General features: G+C 34.1%; 1 protein-coding gene across 4 annotated transcripts in view; it reads left to right on the top strand.

The window, feature by feature from the left end:
• The window catches only part of FBXW7 (F-box and WD repeat domain containing 7), a 233,573-nt gene that overhangs the window by 156,767 nt on the left and 64,292 nt on the right, over positions 1 to 12,514 (top strand). The window lies entirely within an intron of this gene.

The raw sequence follows: 12,514 nt of genomic DNA, 5'->3' as shown, positions 1-12,514 counted from the left end.
TATTTATCATCATAATGTTGTAAGATTATACTAAAACTAGCTTACCTAACTATTCCAGTCTATATAATATTTTATGCAAAATATCTTTAGTTCCAAAGATACCTACTGTCTTAGGTTGAAATTATTACATTGATTTTTGTCTACAACACTGTAACCTTTTTTTTTTTTTTTTTAAAGATTTATTTATTTATTTGACAGAGAGAGATCACAAGCAGGCAGAGAGGCAGGCAGAGAGAGAGAGAAGGAAGCAGGCTCCCGGCTGAGCAGAGAGCCCTATGCGGGGCTCAATCCCAGGACCCTGGGATCATGACCTGAGCCAAAGGCAGCAGCTTAACCCACTGAGCCACCCAGGCGCCCCCAACACTGTAACCTTTAACATAGAGTCCAGCTGTTTGGTGGTGTGAATTTCATCACTGCCAACCATGGAACACTTTCATAATTCTGACATTTTTTTTTTTTTTTTCCTTCTAATTGTTGTTAGTGCTAAGCCTAGAAGGAATTTGAAAGAGAACCTAAAGCAAATTTTGGTAGTGTTGGGCTTTGAGTCCTCATGTGAAAATATACAGAAAAGATGGAAATGCTAGTTCTATAATGATACGTGCCCTTGAACTGAATAGCCAGAACTGGAGTAAATACAAGGGAAGATTCTCTTTAGTGCTTCTATAGCAATCCTAGAATTACTGCTTTAATGCTACAAGAATACCTAAATTTCTCACAGTTGAGAGATGATTATAAATAAATGAAAGTAGTCATTATGAATGGAAGTAAAGTCAGGTTGACTTTTTATTATCTCTACTTAGGATGCATTTTAGAGAACACATTTTGTAAAATGTTGGTATCACTACTAGCTGTAACTGATATAGAATGCTAACTTGATTCTTCCTAGTAGTAAGAACCGTCAGGGTAGCATCTTGCATGTAAACTTTAATTTCTAATTAAGTAAAATGTAAATAGAAAAATGCTAATTGTTTTCATAGATCACCAGGACTAAAAATAATGTATAAGTTTTTTTTTTTTTTTCATAAAAGGATTTGCTTGGTTCAAATGTACCATGTCATTCTGTTCATTTGGTCTTCGCTGATGTTCTTATTAAAAGTGGCTTCTCCGCTTACTGTTGCTTGTAGAGGCTGCTTTACTTCCAAAGTGAAAATGCTTTAATTTTCTGTTTTTGGTTGGTCTTAAGTGAAAATTTGTGGTTATTGAAATTAGATGCAAATGGGGAATGAAGTATAAAGAAAGTACTTGGGAATTTGGGAAGTGCCAAGAGTTATTCATTTGTTTAGCTACAGATGTTTGTTTTATATGTCAACCTTATAAATTTGGTTTTCAAGAATGGATTGTTTTTACTTTACCAATATGCTACCATCTGTCTTATGGTCTAATGAGTGAAAACTTTAAATATGCCGAGGTATGTCTGTAATGTTTATCACTCACAGTTTCAGTTTTCAGGTGTATTTCTTACTACTCTTTCACTCTGTTAACTGGTATAGAAATGAAGATTAAAGTTTTAAGAGAGACTCATTATTGTGTATCACTTAGATATCAGTAATCTTATATTTAATTTTTATGCTTTTTCACTCCATAACAGAAGATTGCAAACTGGTGTCTTATATAGTATTTTTTTTAAACACATTTAAATTTGTTGCCAATATTTGAAAATCTGGAGAAGAGTTCCCATAAAACACTGACTTTTTTCTTCTGGAAGTGTGTTGTATCTGGCTTTACTTGTCTTCTGTACTTACTAAACAATGATCATTTGTGCCTTTTAAATGGGCTTTCCAGGACTTTAACTTGCCCTGTTTATCTTCATTATCCCTGCCTGCATCTCTAATCATTTGACTTTGCTTAGAAAGACAAGTATGATTGTAGGAAATCCAAAAATAAGTTTTCATTTGTCACAGTTTGGATATAAAGTCATATCAGCATAATATGTAACAGTTTATTAAGTTTATTATTTAAACAGCCAGAGGTTTGTTTAATACCTCACTTCAAATGGATATTATCAAGGTGAGAATTTGTCTCCAAAACTTTGCCACCCCCAAATACCCAGATTTTCATCCTGGATCTCCTGTTCTCCTTTCCATTCCTACTAAGTTTTGACGTTTACACTCTACTTAGGATGTCCATTTATCATATCACAGAAGTAAATGAGCGTTCTTAGAGCTCCTTGTCTTGTAAGATATTTCAGTTATCTATTGCCACCTAAACAGTCACTCCAAAGGTTCATAGATTATAACAAATAAGTATTTTATTATTTCTCATTGTTATTGTAGGTTATGAATTTAGGAGGGACTCATTAGGGCATTGCTAATTCAGGGTTTCAGTCAGATGATGGCTATAGAGGTGAAAAACAGGGCTTTAGAACAGATGGGGGCTGGCCAAGAATCTTTTTTGCTTCATATAATCTCGGGATTTCTACATATGTGGCCTTTCTACTTGGGCTAGTTTGAGTTTCTTCACAGCATGGTGGTCTTAGGGCAATTGGACTACTTAAAATAGGGCTATCATTTGAATATTTCGGTAGGTAAGGTGAAAGCTGAATCTCTTTTTTATGCCTATCCTAGGAAGTAACTTAAATGTTCTTTTTTGTTTGAAACATATTCCACTTGTCAGTGGAAGGAGTATCAGAGTACATTGTAAAAAGAGCATATAAGATGAGGGATACTGGGGCGCCTGGGTGGCTCAGTGGGTTAAAGTCTCTACCCTTGGCTCAGGTCATGGTCTCCGGGTCCTGGGATCGAGCCCCACATCAGGCTGTCTGCTCAGCGGGGAGCCTGTTTCCTCCTCTCTCACTACTTGTAATCTCTATCAAATAAATAAATAAAATCTTTAAAAAAAAAAAAAGATGAGGGATACTGTTATAACTATTTTTGAAAAACACAGGAGTTCATAATATCTTTGCTCTAATAACTCTTTTTTTTCTTTTTATTTGGACTTCATAAAATTCAGGCTCTTTAAAATTGGTTCCATATATAATATATGTGTCTTACAGAATACTGTATTTCTGTTATCTAGAACTCAGTTATCTGGCAAACTTACATACCTGAAACATATATAATAAAAAGTAAATCTCCAAAGGAGATAGCAAAGTAACACCACTAAGTTAAGCTTAACTTATAGAATAGAATTTATAGAATGGAATAGATGTTCTAATGCAAAGCATGAATTTAGAAATTAGACATCCTGGGGTAAAAATCTTAACTTCACTGCCTCACAGCTCTGTTTCCTTGAGCAATTTTTAAAACCCTTCTGAACCTCAATTTCCTTGTCTGTAAAATGTAGGATATTGATACCTCTCAGTCTTTTCATGATATTTAAGTAAAATAAAGCATGATTTACTAGGAACTCTGTCAGTGTTTAATCCTTCCCCCATATCACTGCACCAGTCTGAAGTAATGCATCGTTTTTTTTCTAAGCCCTAGAGCTGCAAACTTGCTTTACATCTCCTATTGGTCTCTGATAGTCTCTTAGCATCTCTGGACTTCCTGCTTCCATCCTGAGATCTTTCTGTTTCAGGCAAAATCAAGAATTCAGGTATTGAGTCTTATTTTCTTAATAACCAGTTAGTTTCTTGTTTAACTTCTGCTGTAAAATTAATGTTGATGTTTACTGGTGTATTTTGTTTAATGTATAATTTTGACAGTGTAAAAGGCCAGGGGTATCAACTGTCAGCCCATGCAAGAATGAAATCTGTATGTGTCTTTTTGATAGCTTAATTCTAAAAGTATTTGCTGTGCTTAATAATTCCTTGCTTAAATTTGATGCTGAAATAAATATTGATAAATGAATACCAATGATTACTTTATCAATATTTGCAGAAAATTGCAATTTATGAGTATTCAATGAATATTGATAAATCTCACATGTTCTCATAGCATGTTACTAAGAATTATATAAGTGAAGTTGTGGAACTATGTTCATTTCACTCAAAATAATTGTTTTTTATTTATAATTCTGTTAAAACTCAACAGCGTAGTAAAGATAATTATCTCCCCCCATTTTATTTTTTAAATTGTCAGCATTGTCAAATACTGTATATTTCCATAGGTTCAGCCTTTTATTTTTCATAGGATAAGTTCTTATAATGTTTTAAACCATTAATTTGGTGAACTTCCTGCATTGTAGCTCAGTTCAATTTGTTTTAAACTGTATTGAAAAACCACCTGCATGACATTATTATCATTATTATTGTTAAAAGATTTCTTAGTATTATGTCCTTATTTATGACTCCCTAGCTCACACTTAGAATTTTTGTAGGAGACATAAATTAATAAGTAATACTGACTTTAACTGAAAGGTTGATGACCCTTTAATGCTTAAGCTTGTTTAGAAAAGTAATTTAAATGATGGACCTTAAAAAACTAATATAAGGAAAGTTTTTGTCTCCTTTCTTAAACCTAATTTTATTTTGAGGATTGTGAAAAATGAAGTTGCTTTAAATCCTTATTTTGTCATATGATGAGGTTTTTGCATGACTGAAATACCTGTAATTACTGGGTAATTTTTGTCATAGTTGACTTCAAGGTATAACTATAATAATCGTCAACTAAATTCTTGGTGAGCAGCTGTGTAAGACCAGTTTAACAGCTGGGGTTAACTCAACACAGACTGTAAGAGTTAAACTTAATCATGAGGCAAGGCATGTTAAAGTCATTAAGGACTTCATACTGGGCATTTCTGAAATACTTAAAAAATTCAATCCAGTAGTTGAATTTTTTTTTTTAATCTCAGATATTTCTTTAAATGTTTAATGAAAGAATGAGGAGAAGTATCATTTTAGTATAACAAAGCTCTAAGACACAAATATGGGAGTAAAATCCAAAGTTTATAAAATTTATATTATACAGTATATTCTGATGTCACTGTTTGGCCACGATGGTAAGTAGGAGAGAAAAAAATATAAACAAATTATTATGGTATAGTATGGAATCAGAAAAATCCTGAGATATTTTTCTTGAATCATTTAAAAAAATAATTTCTGCCTGAAACTTTTTTCCAGTGAAAAATATTTTCTTATTGTTATAGAACAGTAGTATATATATATTTATTTATTTATAGCAAAGGGATAAATGTCTGTTTTTAAAAGGTGTACACAAATGAAGTAGTGAATTTCTTTTTACATGTTTTATAAAACTGTAGCTATACTATTCACCAAACTCTAATAAAGGAAGGCTCAAATTGACAGTCCAAGACTATTGCAAGAAGGCTCTATACTTGGTACTACTGGAGCTGACATATACTCTTAAAGCTGCAAGGGACTTCATTCTCAGTCATCTAGTTTGGTCTCCTCATTCTGGAAATCTGAAATCTGAGACAAGAGACTTATTTAGGGACACTGGTTAGTGGTAGAGCTGAACCTAGTACTTAAAATTCACCCAGGATTTTTCGTATGATGATAAATTTACCTGGAGTATGAACTCCAGTTAATTTGCTGAGAGTTGATTGAGATAACAGTTTAGTCAAGAATAATGCAGTTGTAAACAAATTTAGTTGTAAATAAGCTAATAAGTAGTTGGGATTTTTGGATCATAAAATTTCTGGTGTACCATGGGGTAGTTTTGTCATCATTTTGAAGGACTTGTTTGGTTGGATTTTCTCTTAGTTTTTATAACATTATTTTTAGCCTTTTTTTTTTTTTTAGAAATAACTGGAAAATTCCAGCAGAATTCAGAAAGAACCTAGATGTCCAGCAGTTAGACAGTGGCTCTATAAATCAAAGCAGTTACAGTACTTTATGTAACCCACTATTGTAGCATTTTTACTTTGACAGTGTCAAAAATACATACATTGATATTTATACATAATGCTTTTATTTTACAAATGCCAATTACCAGGTCACAATTTTATAACACTTGTATAAACTGTATGTGCTATTTCAGAACCCAGGCTAGTTTCTCTTAAGTACTAAGGGGCTGCCCTTGGTGCCCAGCTAAAGAAAATTATCAGTCTCCCTTTATCCGTGGAGGAGTTACATTCTTTTCCAAGACCCCCCGGTGGAAGCCTGAAATCCTGGATAGTACTGAGTCTTATAAATACTACGTTTTTTCCTATACAAACATCCATATGATACAGTTTGATTTATAAATTAGGCACAGTAAGAAATTACCAGCGATAGTAATAAAATATGAACAATTATAACAAGATACTATAACCAAAGTTATGTGAAAATGGTCTCTCTCTCTAAATATCTTATTGTTCTGAACCCACCCTTCTTGTGATGTTGTAAGAAGATAAAACACCTACATGATGAGGTGAAGTGAGTTGAATGTCATAGGCACTGTGTTGGAGCATTAAGTACTCTTGACCTTCCGGCGGTATGTCCAGATCATCTGCCTTCTCAGTTGAACATGGTTAACTGAAATGGTGGATAAGGAAGGGACTACTTTCTGTACAATAATATGTTATGACCTGTTAAATGTATATATGAATATAATATCTCGTGTTCATTATAGTTGGAAGTTATAATCTTTCTTAGTGCACACTTCTGAGTATTTAAATGTCTTTTAGAGGGGCATCTGGGTGACTCAGTTGGTTAAGTTTCCGACTTGATTTTGGCTCAGGTGCTGACCTCATGTTGTGAGGTCAGCCCAGCATGGAGCTTGCTTAATATTCTCTCTCTCCCTTTCCCTGTACCACTACCCTTTCCCTCCCTTAAAAAAAAAAACCAAAAAAAAAAAAAACCACCAAAAAAAACCCCCCCAAAAACCTTATAGAACTTTTTAAGGTATCATTTTTTAATCATCTTAAATGTTTTTAATTTTAATAAAATGTTTCTTTTGTTTGCTCTATGCCTTTTTTGGATAATAACATTTTTTTTTTTTAAATTTTTTATTTCTTCATGTAACAGAGAGAGAGATCACAAGTAGGCAGAGAGGCAGGCAGAGAGAGAGAGAGAGGGAGGCAGGCTCCCTGCTGTGCAGAGAGCCTGATGCAGGGCTCGATCCCAGGACCCCGAGATCATGACCTGAGCTGAAGGCAGAGGATTAACCCACTGAGCCACCCAGGTGCCCCAGATAATAACATTTTAAAAGCAATGCCATATATTTATATTTTTCTTTCTAACTAAATCTGATTATATTTTTGTTTCTATAGTTGACCAACAATCTTGTTTGGATTTATTATATTTTTTTGCAGTTTAACTAATACAGGCTTCACCATTTATCATTAAACCAAGAAACTTAATATCTTGATTTACCATTGTTTTCCTCTGTTTAAATTGCTCTATCTTGTACATGGATTGCTTAGGCTGAGAAGATCTTTAATATTCTGGTTTCTAAGGTGTTAGGAAAGATGGAAAAAAATGACTGAGAAACAGAATAATTTTTCTCACTCTGTATTCCTGAATAAATGAGTATACTTTGTAATAATGAATTCCTGTCTCAAAAGAATATTGATTCTGACTTATTTTGCTTTAGTAGTAGTCTAATTTTAAACATCTGGATTTTTTTTTTTGTTTCTACCTAAGAATAAGTTAAGTCACTTGTTTGCTTAAATTCATAGAAGTAGTGAATAGTACTGTGTTTAAAATGACATAGGCTGATATTCTCCCTGTCAGGAGTATTTGGTACGAGACTTTGAAAACTCTTGGTATAAAATCATTCATGCTTGTAGGTAAATTTATCTTCAAGTGAGTTGTTTCAGCTGAATCAGGAGTAGTTTATGAAAATGGAAAATCTTTATGCTGCTTGTATGCTGTGGCCTTTGGCCAAGAACAGTTAAATACTAGCCTTCTGTGTAATAATGAATGAATGAAAAAGTAGATTTCCAGAATATAAAGCTGTAAATCTTTTTGTTGTCATTACAGAATTGGAAAGTGTGGGACTATAATACGTTTAGAAATACTAAATTGTGGGTATTTGGTGCATTAGCATTTATCTGTAGTCATCTTTAACTAGTACAAACTTTTAGAAGAAAGAAAATCAGTAAGTGGTTGGTGGGCAAAATGCCTTATAGAGATCTTCTCTTTACCACAAATTCCCTAATGTTCAGTTGTTGGATAGATAGTCAATGACATCTGGAATCTTAAAAGACACTGCAGTTAAGATATTACAAATTAATTTTTAGGTAAAATTGTGACAGAATTATGGAAGCCTTTGTAAAACTTATAGATGATTATGTTTTAAAATATTTTAAAGTTATTTCAGATGGATTTTAGAATCTCTGCTTGCTTTTCCAGTGACTTGTAAAACTGATACTTACTACAAAGCTGTATGTGATTTTTTATCTTAATGTAGCAGCAGCAACAGCAGCAGCAGCAGCAGCAGCAGTATTAGTAAGGGCAGCTAATACTACTGGACACTTACTAGATGGGAAGCATTAATCTGTGTGTTTCACTTGCATTAACTAATTTAATACTCATAAAAGCCTATGCGAAGGTTTTGTATAGATGAAATTGAGGTGTAAAGGCATTAATTTAAGGTCATACTACAAATAAGTAGTAGAACCATGCTTTGCATGAAGGCAGTTTGGTACTAGCGTTGATGCTCGTACCGACTTATATTACACTTCATTAATATTTGTCAGTGTCATCTTAAAAGGAGTTCGTTCGTCTGTTTTGCAGAGTTGCAGCTTGGGAGAGGGGGTTAATAAGAGTATCTTAAATGTTTTTAAAAATATGATTGATACTGAGACTTAATTCTTTCTTGAGCCCGTGGAACTAGGTGCATTTTAAAGTTAACAATAAGGGTTCTGTGCTTTGTCTATGATTTCATTTCCCTCATTGACTGGGCTTTTCTTTAGTATTTGAAATTCTGGTAATTCTGAATGTTTTCATGCTGATTGAGAACATTGCTTTAGAAGTACTGTTAACTTAAATTCTTCAAAATGATGAAACTTGGTAGTACACACTTTTGGAAATCAGTACTCTTCTTGTTCAATCACTAGTAATGTCCTTTATAGAGATATAGTGTTGCAGACACATAATCAGATTTAACGTTAGGTTTGCTAGAGTTGCAATGCTCTGTATTATCCAGTTGAGGGCAGTTATTTACTGATTTAAAAAAATGACTTGAATTAGAATGTCACTATGTGTTTACCAGAACTTGGTTATCTCCAAATAGCCCTAGTTTTACTCCAATGATAATTTCTTGAAAATGAAAAATTAATTCTACCTCATAATATTTTATGCCCTCTTATAAGCAGGAGAAAGAACATGGTTCATTTTAGTTTTAATTTTCTCAGTTCAAATTATTTTTTTTTAGTCCCAAATCTTTTTTTCCCCCTCCTTAAGATCAGACTCCAAATTGATTAGTGAGCTTCATATCTTCCTCATCTTTAAACTATCTGCATGTAAATACATGTAACTATAAAGTTCTTTGAGGACTTTAAGATATAAAATTATAATTTTCAGTATGTTATCCTTATTATTGGATTAAGTGAAAGTTAAGTTTGGAGTTGATCTGTTGCATTTATTTTTCAGTGCAGAATGAGTATGTTAAACTTGTGAAATATAGTATATTCCTCTGATATTTCTGCATTGAAGTACCACATAGTTTATATCTTCTTTGTGGTTCAAAGAAAGGAATTTTGAAGATTTAATTAACTGATTTCAAAGATACCACTGAGAATTTTTTTGAGAATAAAGAATGTCGGTCTGCATAAAACTATATGTAATATTAACAAAGTAGATACTAATCGTTGCTTGGAGAAGGGACATTCCAGAGCTACTGCAACAAAAGGATTTTTCTAATAAGGAGTAAAGACAGTGTGATTTGAGAAAAAGTGTAAAGAAATAAAGTGAGCATCAGAAGAGGAGCTGAGACTGGAACAAGCTGGAGACACTCACCCACCCCCTTACTGGGGCTGTACACTTGGTGATCTTAGATAACAGCCTCATCTTTTTTTTTTTTTTAACCATATCAAATTAAAAATTTCCAGTATTCTCTCTTTTATCCCTAGATCTCTGTTGTGTGTTTTTGTTTTGGTTTGGTTTTTTGGTGTTTATGGTTTGTAATTATTTGCTTTTTTATTGAAATAATTTTGTGGCTAAAATATCCATAGCATAAAATTTATCATTTTTTTAAAAGATTTTATTTATTTATTTGACACAGAGAGAGAGAGATCACAGGTAGGCAGAGAGACAGGCAGAGAGAGAAGGAGGGGAAGCAGGCTTCTTGCTGAGCAGAGAGCCCGATGCAGGGCTCAATCCTCAATGTCCTCAATGCCAGGACCCTGAGATCATGACCTGAGCCGAAGGCAGAGGCTTTAACCCACTGAGCCACCCAGGCACCCAAAATTTATCATTTTAACTGTATTTTAAGTGTACAATTCATTAGCTTTAAATACATTCACAGTGTTGTGCAGCCATCACCACTATCCATCTCCAGAACGTTTTCATCTTTTCCAGCTGAGACTCATTCCATTAAACACTAACTTTCTAGTCCTTTCTCCCGGTTGCTGCTGGCCATCACCGTTCTAATTTCTGTCTCCATGAATTTAACTATGTAAGGGTGGGATCATACGACATTTGTCCTTTTTTGACTGACTTATTTCACTTAACCATTATGTCTTCAGAATTCATCCATGCTGTAGCATGTCAGAATTTCTTTCCTTTTTAAATCTACATAGTGTTCTCTTGTATGTATATACCACATTTTGTTTGCCCACTCATCTGTCAGTGGTTACTTGGGTTGCTTCCATCTCTTGGCTGTTGTGAATATGTTGCTGTGAACATGGATGTATGAATATCTGTTTGAATCCCCGCTTTCAGTTCTTTTTTGGGAAGTGTATACCCCAGAGTGCAATTGCTGGATCATGTGGTAATTTTTTGAGGATCCTCCATACTATTTTCCACAGTAGCTACCTACATTTTACGTTCTTGCCAGTGATGCGCAAGTATTCCATTTTTTCCACATCATTGCTAATACTTGTTCTTGTTTGTATTTGTGTGTGTGTGTGTTTTATTTTTACTTTTTTTGTTTTATTTTTAAATAATAGCTATCCTAATGGGTCTGCATTGTTAGTTCATTCTGGTTTTGATTTATACTTCCCTAATTAGTGATACTGAGCATCTTGACATATATATGCTTATTGGTCATTTGTTTATTTTCCTTGGGGAAATTTGGTTGTTTACTTTGGTGTAATTAAAAATGTCACCTCTGAAAATGATTTTGCTTTTTTTTTTTTTCTAAGTAGCTTGAACTCATGGGGCTTAAACTCACGACCCTGAGATTAAGACAAGCTGAGATCAAGAGTTGGTTGCTTAACTGACCGAGCCACCTAGGCACCCCAATGATTTTGAATTTTTTTTTAAGACTTTATTTATTTATTTGACAGAGAGAGAGAGATCACAAGTAGGCAGAAAGGCAGGCAGAGAGAGGAGGAGTAAGCAGGCTTCCTGCCAAGCAGAGAACCCCACACGGGACTTGATCCCAGGACCCTGAGATCATGACCTGAGCTGAAGGCAGAGGCTTAACCCACTGAGCTACCCAGGTGCCCATGATTTTGAACTTTTAACTACATTTTATTTTATTTTATTTTAAAAAAGATTTTATTTATTTATTTGTCAGAGAGAGAGAGCGCGCGTGCGCGCACGCACAAGTAGGCAGAGTGGCAGGCAGAGGCGGAGAGAGAAGCAGGCTCCCTGCTGTGGGACTCGATCCCAGGACCCTGGGATCATGACCCGAGTCGAAAGCAGCAGCTTAACTGACTGAGCCACCCAGGTGTCCCTAACTACATTTTAAATTATGGCATAAAAGGAATGTAGCATCTTGGTGGGACTGGGAGTATTTCTAGTGTATGGATTGGCTTCCCCAGTAGCCTGCTTTATATTTAGTAAGTCATATCTTTCCAAAGTTAAGAAAGAAGTCACTCATCTCTGATTCTCGTTTTTCATTCCCTTCATATCAAATTCTAAATTCTCCTTATAGAGATCAATAGAAGCAATTGGAGGGAGAGATAAGTAAGATGACTGGCTTTTGAAAGAGGACAATAGAATGGAAGGAGAGAACAGCTAGTTAACCAAACATCGTGAATAGATGGTTCACATCCATTACTTACCGTCTATCGAAACTATTCTCTGTTAATTCTTACACTGAGCTTTTTTTCTTACCATCTTCATGACAGTCTAGTTCATGGGTTTGAATATGAAGTGTAGTATTAATTAACATTGGCATAAGTGCTTAATTTTGGAAAATACTTGAGTTAATGCTGGAAAGATTAGTTTGGAGCCTCTCTGAGGAGTCTTCATCTTCATATTGTATCTTAGGCATTGGGGAACATATAGGGAAAGTTTTTGAGGAGTGGATTGTACACCACATTCTCTCTATGCATTTTAGGAAGTTATTTCTGACCATGGTATGTTGGAGAAATTAGGCAGTAAGGATTTGTGATGAACTGGTTAGTAATTATTTTACTATAAATGTTTCCCATCATAAGCTACATTTATAAATACTTGGGTTTTTCAAAAAAAAATCTTTAATCACATGACATACTTTTAAGTAGAATCACTGCATTTTTGAGAATTTGAACTGACATTTGCAAACAACTAAAATGTCTACTCATAAGATTAATGTGA

This window comes from Mustela erminea, chromosome 2, assembly GCF_009829155.1.
Source record: "Mustela erminea isolate mMusErm1 chromosome 2, mMusErm1.Pri, whole genome shotgun sequence".
Classification (NCBI taxonomy): domain Eukaryota; kingdom Metazoa; phylum Chordata; class Mammalia; order Carnivora; family Mustelidae; genus Mustela; species Mustela erminea.
The sequence above is the reverse complement of the archived record's forward strand: the minus strand, read 5'-3'. Positions and strand labels throughout refer to the sequence as shown.